The sequence below is a fragment of the Grus americana genome, chromosome 7 (assembly GCF_028858705.1).
Source record: "Grus americana isolate bGruAme1 chromosome 7, bGruAme1.mat, whole genome shotgun sequence".
NCBI classification, from domain to species: domain Eukaryota; kingdom Metazoa; phylum Chordata; class Aves; order Gruiformes; family Gruidae; genus Grus; species Grus americana.
In genome coordinates, this window is record NC_072858.1 from 39,170,112 (window position 1) to 39,184,843 (window position 14,732).

The following is a 14,732-nucleotide window of genomic DNA, read 5'->3' on the forward strand; positions in this document are numbered from 1 at the left end:
TAGTACACTGCTTTTAAAATTTCAATTCTTTCTTCTTCTATTTGATGCAATCTTCTAAAACAAAATTACAATTAGTTGTGATAGCCATATAATGGTCTAGGTGGATCAATGCATACCAAGATACTCCCACACTTGTGCAGTGTTACCACTTTCAGACATTTGCTTCCGCTCCCCCTACCCTTATATGAATTGAAACACATCACCATGACATGCGGCCAAATCCCAAAGTTAGAAGAAAATGAGCTAACCTGAGTCAGAAAGAACAGCAAATAGAGTTGAAGTGTCTTTTGCTTATTGCAAACTTACAAGGAAAACAAGTAAATGGGGATATACATTCTAGATGCAGAAGTCCTGTTCCATTTCTGTGTACTGAACCAACTCAGGACTTGAGTGGAGGCTCCGTAATGAAGGAGGGCTCTGGAGTCACTTGCTAATGACCTGTTGCTCGGTACTCCCCCACTCTGCTTACTACCAAAATTCATTCTCTCTTTCCTGGGACAAATGAAAATCAAGGTCAGAAGCTCAGTAAATGAGCAGCTCTCACCAAAAACTTTGGATCAAGAACCAGCTGCAGCTTTCAACACCACCCAGTAACTTTAAAAGAATAGCGTACAATTAATTGAAAGAGCTCTTTCTCAGCAATTAAGAAAACAGAGAAATAAAGTGAAAACTGCCAACAGTCAGTTCAGCTACACATTAGGCTACAGCTGCACATTAGGCAGAGCAGCACAACATACACCAAAAGTGTCTTCTGCCATATATTACAACCAGAGAAGAAACCATGCTACAGAAAGAAGACAGAAAATCCAGGTAGTAGAAACCAAGAGTTCATAAAAAACTAGGGGAAATATTTCTTATGAAGGATGCACAGTTCAGACAGAAATCAAGGGTACACAGATGGTAATTAGTACAATTACTCAGTGGAAGACAAATTGCAGAAGTTCAGAGCCAGACAGGCTGTCTACAACTTCAGAAAGCTCTACCATATGAACTGCACATCCTGCTGCTACAGTAGTTTCAAATGTTTCCAGACAAGAATGATATCATTGATTGCAGAATAGGAAATACAAGTTTTAATTAAAAAAAAAAAAAGGGTTCAAAAAAGATCTGAGCAACTAAGCTTTGTAAATCTGTATCCAATGTGTACAGAGCTTTGGAAGGGAAGACTACACAAAGAGATACACAGGTCAATGAAGAATTGGCAAACACAAGATGAGTTCACTTTCCAAGACCCACAAGCATCAAGCAAACGCACCAGCTTTTCAAAATATTTCTACTAAGACAGCAATAAACAAAGCAGATGCGATGCTCCCCCACACTGGAACTATAGCAATATATTTGGTACATCATCATAAGGGAAACTATTCCAGAGAAAACCAGAACTAGAAGAACTGGTTTGAGGAAAAACAGGAATACGATCAGAAAGGAACAAGCCAGGAAGAAGGACACTTTGTAAGCAGATTCGAGAGAGAGGGAAGAGAGGGTATCAACTCTTCTAGCATTTCCCTAAAGGGCATTATCCTCTAACAAAGACCCCTCAACCCTTAGAAGCCATGCCTTCTCCACTACAACTATTAAGAAAGATGTCTGGTTTAATCCTTGGGAATGGCACAATTGCCTACTGCCTACACAACTCAAAAATACTTACTGAATTTTTCATTGATTTAACAAGTTCTTAAATGCAGAAAATCCTCAAGTCCCCAAACGAAACCTCAGCTCGCACCTCAGCTGGTTTTACAATGATGCTGGAAACGAAGCAGATCTCACAAGAGGAGAGTGGTTTCCTTACTCTGGGAAACCACAGGCAAAAAGCAATGTAACCATTCTCGCCACAAAATGCTTCACGGAAACAGGGGACACCAAGCTACTTAAGTAAAAGGAGAACGCTGGCACTGTAACAAATATGAATATATGGGTCATAAATAAGCATAGATTATAAGCGAGAGGCACAGTAATTTGAGCAATCAGCCTTACACTGAGAAGAAGGAATATTAACCATGACATACTTTGTTTTGTGAAAGGGAATTTTCAGTGTGGCAGCTGCAGCAGCAGGCACACAGATTCAATGACCAAAAAGGTCCCTCAAAGCATTATATTCCTATGAGAATTTTAACAACAAATTCACTTGTTTATTTGAGCACTTGGATGAAACAATTTTCTAAACGACCACTCAAGAGAGACAGAAAACAAACAGAGCTTAATAAGGAGTACAGTACAGGTGAACAGAGCAGATCCATCAGCAATGCTTTTACAGGAGCCCAGGACAGGAGGCTGTCTAATAAAAAGTGATCTCTTGCAAAGACCCTGCCAAGGCTTTGGTTTGTATTTTAAAGGCTGTCTATGTCCAGTGTTTCCCATTTACTTTTGCATAGTCTTGCTGCAAAAACAGCACGAGGTTTGGTTTAAAAAAAAGACCAAGACCAAGTTCAGTATCGGGTACTTATAAGAAAGCAAAACAAGAAACTAAAACTTGCACTATTTTAAAGAGCAGTGTAACATTTGAATAATAAAACGTTTAGAAAGAATTGATGTAACACAACACTGAAAGACAGAAACGGCACAAAACATGGGGAACAAGACTGTGGCCCACTATCTAACTGCATTTGAAGAGAGAACATCTGTTGTTCCAAATAGTTTTTTCCTCCTCTCTAATTCTAAAAGGCGCCAGGGTGCACGGCTATCTCAGAGCAGATTAAAATCTAATGAACAATCTTTTGCCATTAGACATGCCTACCTAACTTAAAGAGTCAGCATTCAGCCTTGCACTTGAGAAGTGCTATTTTTGTTTCTAACAAATTTCAGAAACAATTTTCCAGATTTTGAGTTCCTTATTATAAATTATTTCAGAGTCCAAAATTCATTAGTTGTGCTTCACCAGCTCTCAACTGATACCATTACACAATATAACCAACTCCTTCGAGCTCTGACAGTTCTCTTAAGTACAGAAAGTTAAAAAAGTTTTCTTGCCCTCCATATAATATGATAGCAATGGAACAATGCACCAGCTACTGGTTGCAATAGGACTGGCGGTGAGGGGAATATGTCAAAATATATGAGTAAATCTTCACATCATCAAAGCTTACTTTCAGTTGCTAACAAAAATTCAAGCACATGGTCTGCCTGAAATTATATAAGGGACAAAGAGACTGGGATGCTTTATTTAATCCAAAATGCCTACACTGCAGTTCATGTTTTTGTCATAGTTCATTACCAGCGCAATGATTTCTAACACTACATCATTTCAATAGCATTAAAAACACTCGTACCACACAGCTGTTTAAAAATTCTTTCCAACAGGTTACTACCAGTATGTATCTGATGCAGCAGCAAATCATGGTTTTGTAGGGTTCCCCTCCACACCTCCAATTCCGCATTACTGTAACACATCATTTCACACACCACCGTAGGCAGTCCCATATACAGGGATTGCCTTCCCATAGTAAAGCACAGTACCCTCTCCTGCCACACGTAGATCAGTTAGCACTCTCCAGATTGTAAAGTGAGGCTACAAAAATCTTTTCTGTCCACAGCTCTGCCCTTTCAAACTATTTCCTCTGTGTAACAGTCAAGGAGAACAGCAAGCACAGATGTTAAAATGATGAAATACAAATGCATTACAAAAACCTGCTGCACAGAATTTAGCATTTGTTCTAAAAGCAATATGATAACATAGATCAGTTAAAATGTCTAACTAAATGGTTCCATCCTAACCACAGGAGAACAAGTTACTGCCAGCAACTATAGCCCCTGTGATTTGTGAAATGTATAGATTTTAAGTAGCTACATTTGGATGCATATTCTTTAAGTAGATACACTTTTTTTACTCAACCTCTAAATCTGCTTGATAGGCATGATATTGTTAAGATGAAATTAAGAACTAGATTTAAACATATATGCAGTTATTGAAAAACGTGCAGCAGGATAAGACGAGCACAGCTCCACAGAAAAGGCTGTGGCAATCAGACTGGGGAAACTAGCAACATCTGAAAACAAACCTTTACACACACACACACACACACACACCCCCCCGCAGCATGGATTAATCCTTCTTACTCTGGTATTGGTAATGCTCAGGGCAGTTACACTCCTTCACTGGCTACTTCAGATTTCATTTATCAAAACTTCCACATTAAGTTGTTCCTTTACATGCAACAAACACATCATCAGCCCAGAAATGTCACCATTTTGCAGGAAAACAATAAACTCTTGTAAGTACATTGAGCACATACACAACTATCAGCTCCAATTTGAGCAGAGCACGCAGAACAAAAACTAAAAATTTCTCCATGGCTTTTAGGAGGATCTAGAGACCATTTAAGCATGCATGAGTGGATATATATGTAAAAATATGTAAAATGAGATGTACTGCTAGAGCTCCTATCGCACCCTTGACCTCCGAGGCGCTGTGAACAAGACACTGCACATGTCTCACCCCTGTCCTGTTTCCAAGGTCCCCAAACACCCCAGTCAGCTCAGCAAGTGAGGCTGGTGCCCTCTGGCTGCAACACCATCCTCCTCCATCCCTCCACGGGAAAAGGCCCCCCCTCAGCACCCCACCAAGCACACATCCCTCAGGCCCAGTGGGTGCTCCCCATAGGCGCTGCTCCAGGGTATAGGGTGTAATTCCAGGCTGCAGCTTCCTTCCCGAGTTCTTTAGTCCCACAGCTTCATCCAAAAATGCCATAACCAAGTGCCAGAAACTGCTTCCGCAGGCAACCTAAATGCAGAACATTGTGTGGTTTGCTTCAGTGGCCTCACTGCATTTGACTACATGATGGTACACTTTTCTTCTCAGGGCAGAATGAAGGAGGGGGAAGCATCACTCGGAGGGTAACGGTAACTTCCCAAGTCTACTGGTAGGAAACTACATGACATTGCTGTCAGTGCATCTGTACAATCTATACCAGCAACAGGCAGCACGTTATTCTTAACCCTGCAAAATCAATTATGCTAAAAACAATGAAGGGACCAAAAATGGGCAATCTTAGTTTCTGTGGCACAGAAGTCTGTAGTACTGTATGCTACCCATTTGAGGAGTAAAGCCTTTTCCCTATCGCTCCAAAAGTCTGAAACAATAGTTACCAGCCTTCAGAACACCACCAATGCATTACAGTCATCATTTCTTACCAGCTCCCTTCTATAATCTCTCTCACCTCAGTCTACTGCTTTGAGCATAATGTTAATTCAAAGAAAACTGAGCAATGGGGAAAAGGAAACAGTGTTTCTACAGATGTGAATGTCATGTAAATGTCAAACCTCATGTTAAAATTTGATTAGGAGACTGAAAGGAAAACAGTATTGCTAGAAGTAAACCAGCACACTAACAATAATCTCAGCCAGCCTGCCTGCAACATAACCTTAGTGATAGATTTCATTATTCTTAATTTTCCATGTAATATTAAACTGTAATTGATTTTGCTAAAAGATCATATATAGCAGTACAAGAACTGCAAATAAATGTTTGTTGACAAGATGAATCTACACAGTCTTAATACTAAATTCCTTGTGTGCTGTGCCTACAACTACACTCAGTCAATTGAAGAAAATTTTCATTTCTTTTGCATTACAAATAAACACCTGTCTACTTAGAAAGACCGGGAGCATGTGCACCCATTCATCTGTATGTACCTGTGTCAGGAGAAACAGAAGGTGGTTTCACATTAAAGCCCAAAAAGCAGAATTCCAGTGGACACTAAATGGATATAGACAAACTTTGGAGACTGATTCATCACAGTTTTGCCTAGGAGAAGTAGTATTTTTCTAAGAATGCACAACCCCGCTTGCCACATTTGATGAACTTGAGCTGCTCATCTCAGGAACCTTCTTCCTACTGAGTGATCTCAGTTCCACTTGTTTCAGGAAGCTGGGTTTCTCCTAGACCAGCTCAAGTATTTCAACAGCCCCAGTAACATAACAGTGTTACTGATACAGGGGCAGAGACATATTTGTGTACAGAGGCAGGAGAAAGTTGTTAGATGAAGAGCTACTGGTTTTAACTACAAGCTAAGTACTTGCTTCACTCTAAAATACTGAGATAGAAAAATTCTACAGTCGTATTCATATGAGCACATGCAAAGTTAGAAGGAAAAAAAAAATTCCAGCCACATGACACATCTTCCCTCAGTTTTACATGCGCCCACCAAATCATCACCACCACACAGCACAACAGCACATAGGGACTAACTCTGGCATAACCAATGCCAGTCTCAATTCAGCTCAGAATGAATCTCAAAACAGTCCAGCAACTGCCCTGAACCAATTACCTTCTACCCAAAATGCAAATACTCAGCCCTAACTTGTCTTAGGTGTGTGTCCCACAGAGGATAGTCTTAATTTTGCACTAGCCTTGACATTTTAGTTACCTGTTGTGCCATTAAAATAATTTGCTAATTTCTTCCACAGAAGTTACACAAAAACATCTTCAGAAAGAACTTGGAATTTCACACCCTCGGTGACATCCTCTGTGGTTGACAGTCCAAGTCATAAACTTGTCACTATCTTGATAATTGGTGGGAGGGCAAGAGGACATAACATCCATATCTCTGATGGATGGCTCCCTTTAGTTTCAGACTCCCTTAATAGTTAGAAGATTTTATTTTTTGTAATCTGCCTTCAAAGATATTAGAATAGGAACATTATCAAAGACTCAAAAGGAGATCATTGTATCCCCAAAAAAGAGAGTTATTAAGGGATTTCAATATTCCTCTGTCCTTTACCTTCAATGAGGCAAACCTAGGCACTATCTTCCACTGCTTCATTGCTCTTTGAAGTTATAATCAGGAAGAAATAAAGCAAAAAGCAAAGCTAGTGGCAGTGCCAGTGGACAAAGCTTCAATCCAGTATGAATTTCATGAACAGTGATTCATCTATTCAGTAGTTTCAGTCCCACCAGTGTACTTCAGACCACCTTACCAGATGAAAAAAGACCACCGCAACAGTAGGTCAGCTTTTCTGACCCTCCTGTAGCTGCCATATTGTTAAACTTCCCTATTCCAGATAATCCCCTAGATGAATCCAGGTAAACTGCTAAGAAAAAGGAGAAACACCACTCACCACCAGCCTTTCACCTCCCTCTCCTTTGCTTCCCGAGTTGGCTGCTGAACAGAAAGATACCATATTGTGACAGAGGCTGTTGCAGAATTCCTGGAGGCTGTACACTCCACTTCTACGCCCAAGTGTAGCGGCAACTACGTTTTCAACAGGTGTTAACAGTATATCTCATTCTCTGGAGTTTTTCAAAATACAAAGAGATTTTTATGAGCTCAAGTTCCACCCCATGATTCACCAGTCATAAATCCCATTTTATTAAAGAGTCTACAGTTTTAAAAAACAAAACCCCGAAACAATCACCGTCTGAAATTCACCAGGTGCATTTATCCAGATCTTATTCAGTTGTAAGTACTTATGTAAATAACCTTGTTTCACATTAAATGTTAAAAGATTTTTATCCCCCCCCCCCCCCCCCCCCCCCCCCCCGCAACTGGAAGTTTTATTCTCATGAAATGCCTTGCTCTCAAACTCTGGTAGGGAAAAATGAAAAAAAAAAAAAAATCAAAAATAGAAGTAAAGGAAGGCTGCTGAATAAGATTATCTACTGCCCTATGATTGATTTGGGCACTTACAAGGGAAAAAACCCTGCAACTTCAGTAAAATAAGCGAGTAATGGAAAGTTCCTTGACTATCAGAACTGCAGCAATTTTATTATTATGAACAAATTTATGCTAGTGGACATACAAGTAACAGAGTTCAGACTGTTCTCAAGAGATTTAAAGATCCTATTTATGAATATTAAATAACTTAAAGCTCTCATAAGCTAAATGGATTCAGAAACCAGCCGGTGCTTCTTCAAAGGCAAAAAGTGCAATGCAGAGACCTTCATTAGCAGACAACAGAACGCTGAAGAGGGCATGCACGTGCGACCTGTACAACTGAACTAGCCCAATATCACAAACTCACTAAAGCCTTAAAACCGGGTGTATTTCAAAACCACTCAGGTACTCTGAATTTTACTTTCAAGTATTTTAGGAAGAGGCCATGAGATTATTTGCTGGATCCCACTTGTGGGCTGGTATCACAGTTAGCATTTACTTTCTAATTGAAGACTTTCAATCATGGCACGCGGGCAGGCTTCAGTTAAACCTATGCCAAACCATGGAATTCATTTGTGGTTCACTGTGACCCTCTTAGAGCACCACTCAGTACAGGGGTTCTCTTCGCAGAGCTTCCTCCTCCCCAAGAAACCACAGGCCCAAAGGACTGGTCTGATGCAAGAAAGGAAGAAACAATTATCGCCTTAATAGATTGCACGAAGTGACATTCAACAATTGCAAGAACACACAAATATTTAAGTACTACGTAAACCAAACTTTTACAGTGCAGAGAGACTAAACCCAGACTTTCACGCCCCTACAATATGGCAATCAAAAATATTTATTTTCTTAATACTTTAAGACTATATAGGTTTTCATTTAGTGCACTTAACTTCTGCTCACCCATCTACCACTTTTCTTTGACAGAGACTAAAAAATAAAAACAAAATTTGAAGACAACATTGTATTTCTGCTTCAAGTTGTTAATTTTTTTCCCTGTCACACACATGGCACTTAAGCTGTCAATATGTAATTCCATCAGAATGCGGGTTTCATTTCTAGCTTGTGTTTACACTCATTTTAGATGTAACAATAAAATATACCATATTCTAATTACTTTCATTGTGCTGTCTCAAATATTTTCTTTCCTCAAACTTGCAATCTCTGTTTGCAGACAAGAACAGAGAATAAAGACACGAGTTATTTTGTGTTGTCAGATACACCACCAGACACCAAAGATTTCCAAGTAAGTTATTTCAAGCTTTGATATTACCCAAGCATAAAAGCTGAAAGGAAAAAAATGAAGAAAAAATTCATAAGCTATAAATTCAGTTTGATGGATGAAGCACAGGTCTGTCCAGTGCAGAGTCTCAGGAATAAGTATCTTCCACAGTACTCAAGAGTTCAAACACCATCCTAGTTAACCAGCATGTATCTATGTATGCTTAGCTATGTAACTTGGATATTGCCAAGCGAAGCATGGATTATCACAGAACTGAAAGGCAGTGACTTTACTGCCATTCAGAAAGAAAATGCTGGCCCAGCACTTGCCAGGCCTTTCCCAGCCTCAGCTGACAAGTTCCCCAGCTCATCCCCATACTTTCATCACTCACCTCTCCCAAAGATCTGTTTCCCAGCCAGCCCTACTGCTACTGCATTTCAATAAAACAAAATCGGATTGATTTTGAGGCTTAAACAGCTACTCTGGAAGATCTGAGCTAATGGTAACCCAGGGAAAGCCTCCATAGCTGTCCCTAACAGACCCAGGAGTATCTATGAGGTTTAGCATATTCATCACCATTACATACCTGAATGGCCACACTCTAAGGTTAAACAGTTGCATATATATTGTTTACAGAAAATGCACAAATGAAGCTAAAAGAAAGCTCAATCAAAACCACCAAAACCAGATCATCAGAATACTCAAGTGGTTTGGCTTTTTTTAAAAGCATCTCTCTCCTCCTTCTGACAGGGTATAATTAATTTCTCTGTTTAGATTTATTTTCTCCACAAGAGTCATAAAGCATGTCCTTCACAAAAACATTCTGCCCATTACTCTAAAATATATCACTGTGAAATTGTAACAGTTCTTGTAGCAAGCAACATACAGTGACCTGCTCTCATTACATTTGCTTGACTGGGGAAATACCCCTACAAACAAGAGAAGTTAATACAGAGATCTGCAATGAGAGGACAATGCTCCCTGTTATCATCCCTATGTTGCTGCTCATAAGCCAGCAAAATTTGGAGCTGCTGGTTCAAGTAATATCCTTGAAATAGGGTGGTTCCCCCATTCCTATGATACAGGATGGATATCACAGAAATCTGGAATCATACAATCACTGCAAGCACTGCAAGATGGCACAGAGCTAACAACGATATGCGCGCTGTCCCTGAGCTGCTGCGGGCAAGGCTGGAAACTGGCCTGCAGCTCAGCAGTACTCACGACGTTCCTGTGGGATAGCTCACGAGACACCCAGACACAGGAGTATCTCCCTCTTACCAAACGCAACCAAGTGCCAGATGGAAGACAGCAGCCACTGAGACAGAGGTACTGTTTCTCAAGATACAGTGAGGGGGAAATCGTAGGCAAACAGAAAATGCTGTAATCAACTATTCAAATTACACTGCATGCTGGGATTAATATTTGTATTTTTGTAAAAAGCACCGCATGAAATTTAATGACAGAGCAATAAAAGACTGCAGTTCTACATCGCATCCAAAAGAATAAATCACTAAAAGTCTCCAATGGTAGTGCACTGAACCATAATTTGAATGGAAACTAAGAAGGAGTATCTTTGTTCTGTTTAAGATGTATGACAAGGAACCATGTGAATGAAGTAAATGAGACAACCAATAACCTGGCTTTGCAGGAAGGCTCCTCAGTTACCACAATAAGTAGTCTGTAAAACGGACATATTAACAACTTTCTCACACAGCCCTCCCAGATCCTCAAGCAGTGCTATTTACATGTTCGGGCTTACAACCTGGGTCTTAAGCCACTTTCTACAGAATTTTTGGGTTTTTTTGTTTGGTTGGTTTGTTTTTTTTTTTTTCCCCAAAGTAGACATGTCTGCCAGCATGTATTTCTGGAAAACCAAAGCTATTTTATCCACAAATTCTTATACAGATCTGACTGCCTAACAACCAAAATAATAAATAAAAGCACTGATAAAAGCAGTGGGCTGTATGTTTCTCTCCCACTAATTAAATCACTTCAGCAAGAGCAGCATTTTAGTGCTTAAACATGATCTTCACATTAGAAAGAACCCACTACTGTTTTACTAAGATGGCTCCTGAAGCTGTTTTATCAGGAATATTTTTCTCTTTACATCCTTCCCGAATGCCTTCCAAAAATCTTTGTAGCAGCTTTTATCAGTCAGCTTCGTCTTTTTACTCAGGTTTCTTCTCCCAATATTGCAGATGGTTTGTCTGGGTTAGAAAATGAAACAGAAATGAAACGTATGAACTAAAAAAAAAAAAAAATAAGCTAGTACTTCACCAGCAACAGAAAATAACCACAGACTTTGTGGCAGTTTACTTTGAACTTTTCTCTGTTTCTCTTTTTTCTTTGCCCTTCAGACTGCACTATTTCAGGGAATTCATTTGAACCAAGACCGAGTCTTTCTATGGTGCAGGGCATCCTCTTGATGCTAGACAAAACAGGCTGGAGAAAGACAGCAGTCTGTGGCCCTTCCTCAGGCAAACATCCACTACAGCAAGGTTTGCTTGTTTGAAGCTCCAAGTAAAATTAGGAAAAAGCCCAGGATTCCTCTGTTCACATTCAGGCTAAGATTCCAATCTTGACACTACTAATATAAACTCCTAATAACAGCATTACTCCAGAGTAGTAACTCCCAGTATGAGCCAGCACAGCTGAGGCAGGAGTTTCAGACACAAGGTAAGAGAGTCTGACTAGCACCTGGCTCCTCACTGCTCTATGCCGTCACCACTAGTCTACTCGGTCATGGATTGCCCTCAAAATGCCCTCCAAGAGTTACCCAGCAGAGACAGAGTTCCTCCAAAGAAACCCAAAACAAAGAAGACAATTACAACCTTCAGCTGCATCTCCAATGCAGGCTAGATAGCAGAGGGGTCTGGCTCCCTCACCCACCCCTTCACAGTGCTGGGGGTTTGCTGCCTCCTGGCACCTCCAACAAAGCTCAGTAACATCAGCCAGGAATTTGGGGCAATCGTGCTGACCAGGTCAAACAGGGGGATCTATGGGGGTTCAAGGCAAATGCAGCCACTCTACAGCTATAGGTCACCCTTCTCAAACGCTTTTCCCTTCTCAGGTGAAGCCAGGAAGAATACCCTTCTCTCTCCCATGCCCAAAGCTGTATGTTTTGTGCATATATAGGTGTCATGCAAAGGTCAAATAGATAGATTTTATATATACAAAACAGATACTATTTTAAATGACCTTAGCTCTTACTCAGAGATTAGTCAAGAGCAATTAAAAGTACTTGTTCTAATTTCTTTTGTGTTACAGCTTGAAAGAAATTCAGTCAGGTATGCAGTCAAAGAACAGCATGTAATCCTAACAGCTAGAAAACACATAAAACCGCCGCCAATAGGATTATACCAACTGCCTGAACTGCCAAAAGACAAATCAAATCCAATTACTGCTGAGTTAGTATTTATTATAAAGTCCCTTATAATAAACCACCTAAGCATCCTAAGGTGCAGGAGCATGTTCTCTCCCAGAAGCCTGTTCTGTTGTACTCTTACAAGCTTTTTAGGCACTCTGTGAAATCTTTTGGGGAAGGAAACACTTCGACAAACGCATAAAATAGAATGCTCTAGTAGCAGCAAAATGAACAATATATACCTGGCAAGGCACTTTTTCCCCCTTCATCAATCAGCTGATTAGTTATTTTTAATTAAAACAGGAAGCTCTGATTGCAGGATTTTTAGCAATAATCCCTTCCACTTTAACTACTGTTTTCTGTGGTTCACATCCTGAATTCATAAGCTATTAATAGGCCAGAACTAGCAAATCTGGTTTTAAGTCTCAAGCAGCCTTTTGGCTAGATCCAGATCTCAAGCTTCAACTAGTCAGAGTTACCCATCTGCATGCATTAAGTGCTGAAAAGTACATATTAATTGGCTATTAGCTCAGTTTTCAGCTACACACACTAAGTTTAGGAGAAAACTAGATGGTTCACACAAAAGCAATGCCTCATTTTGCCAGAGTTCTGTTAGTTTGCTTGAAGTTTTGCTGAAGCCACCTGCATGCAGTAAAAAGGTTTGGTTTGCCAAGCCGGTGGGGTTTAGGTCAGACTTACTGTTACAGCTGAACTAAGACCTGAATTTATTTTTGCATTTTCAGATTTTGATGCTTAGCTGGATAGAGGCTCTGATGCAAGCACAAACATAAAAACAAAACAAAAAAGCAAGCTAATATTCATACTATTTCCCTGTTTAAGAGCATTTTAACTAAGGCCAAATTGTTTCCAAAAATTTACTAAATCCATGAAATGAAAAGTGTAAAGCTACTGGGTTTGTTTCCTTCACTTGTTTGCTAACAACAAGCAGAATTTTAACAACAATTTATGCCCCATGTTCAAAGTTGTTCACAAATGACTTAAATTACAGAGTTCAGTAGTAAATCTCCATGTGTATCAGGCTGCTAAGGCGTGGAAGGAGAGGAGCAATAAGCAAGGGAGACCTGAAGGATCCTATTTTATAAGAATGTGTCCCACTGAAGTACAAACATAGCTCCTGAAGCATACAGGTCCCAGTAGTAATACATAAGGAACTTACATAAGATTTATTTTTAAAATTGAAGGAAAAGAGCTCGGGCCAACTTCCAACTCCTGTCTGATATCCGTGCTCTTAAATCAACCCTGGTAAAGTTCTACATGCCCTAATTCAGTGCTGTATCTGCTTCTGAAGTGCGACACAACTCCAGTGTATGGTTCCCACACACCCATCCAGCACTGCAGTGTAGCTGTCCCTGCAAATAGACACCAACATTCTGACAACCCCAAGCTCTCCTACCAAGTAACAAGTGCATATACATCATGGATGCACAATGCAACAACTCAGACTTGGTGCTTCAGACTTCCAATAGAGTATAGAAAAATCAGTGCCTAAAGAGCAGGTTTAAGAAACCCACGTGCACATTTGCACAACCGGTACAATGTTTAGTCAGTAGACTAAGAAACAATAACTATATTCTCAAAAAGGTGATTGAAACTCTTTATCTACAAAATGCACATCAGATTAGTACTCACCTTCAAAGATGTTTAGGAGGTTGCTCTAGTAACTATTCCCATTTTAACAAACCTTTCCAAATACAGGTACATGTTGTCATTTGTGCTTATTGTAGCAGGATGTGCAAAGTTGCCCTATCAAACTTTGAATAAAAATTTAAGCAAGCCTGATATCCCTTTACTGGTCTACGGTCTTCCTCTTGAAAATTAAGTATTGTGCCAACTACAGTGACTGTACCTTCCAGAGGGTGGCATAAGGGGGCTTGCCAGATCAACAGCAGCTGAAGCAAGAGGGTAGAGACGGTAGTCCCCAATTTGGAAGTAACCTGCCTCAAATTTTGTGAAGTTTTGTGACACACCAAAAAGTTTAAGGCAGGATGGATTTCCACATCGTTACTGTACATGCTGGGTTATGTATGTGACAAGACTGTCACTCCTGCTGCAGTACCAACACGTTCCCATTGCCTCTTTAGAAGGCTGAGAAAAAGCACCTCATTTACATTATGTGATTGACTAACCATGCAGATTGGGCTTTGCTGGGAAGCAGGAGGAGATAGCATCTTTAAGAAAGAACTGAATTTGGACGAGGTACAGAGCAGGAACAGTTTGCATTCATTCCCAGCTTGCTACGTGGGATCTTGAGAACATTTCCTTTACCACTTCAACTATACAGTCTGATTTTATTTTTAAATCTTTTTCCCCAGATTCCAACCATCAGAAAGCAAAACAGTTCTCAGTCAAAAACGAAAAACATATTCACTTAACCCACAGACTTCCCAAAGAGCAGTCCGAGAATTTTACATGCCATGAACCTCCTTCCCATGAGGGGGGTGGGTAGGAACAAAAAAAGGAAGTGTTTCCACCTTCACTTTTAATGATGGGAGGTGGGAGCAACCTGCCTTACAAACACATGGGGGTTCCTCCA

General features: G+C 40.1%; 1 protein-coding gene across 4 annotated transcripts in view; it reads right to left on the reverse strand.

The window, feature by feature from the left end:
* Nucleotides 1–14,732, reverse strand: part of PCDH15 (protocadherin related 15) — a 1,027,345-nt gene that overhangs the window by 777,828 nt on the left and 234,785 nt on the right. The window lies entirely within an intron of this gene.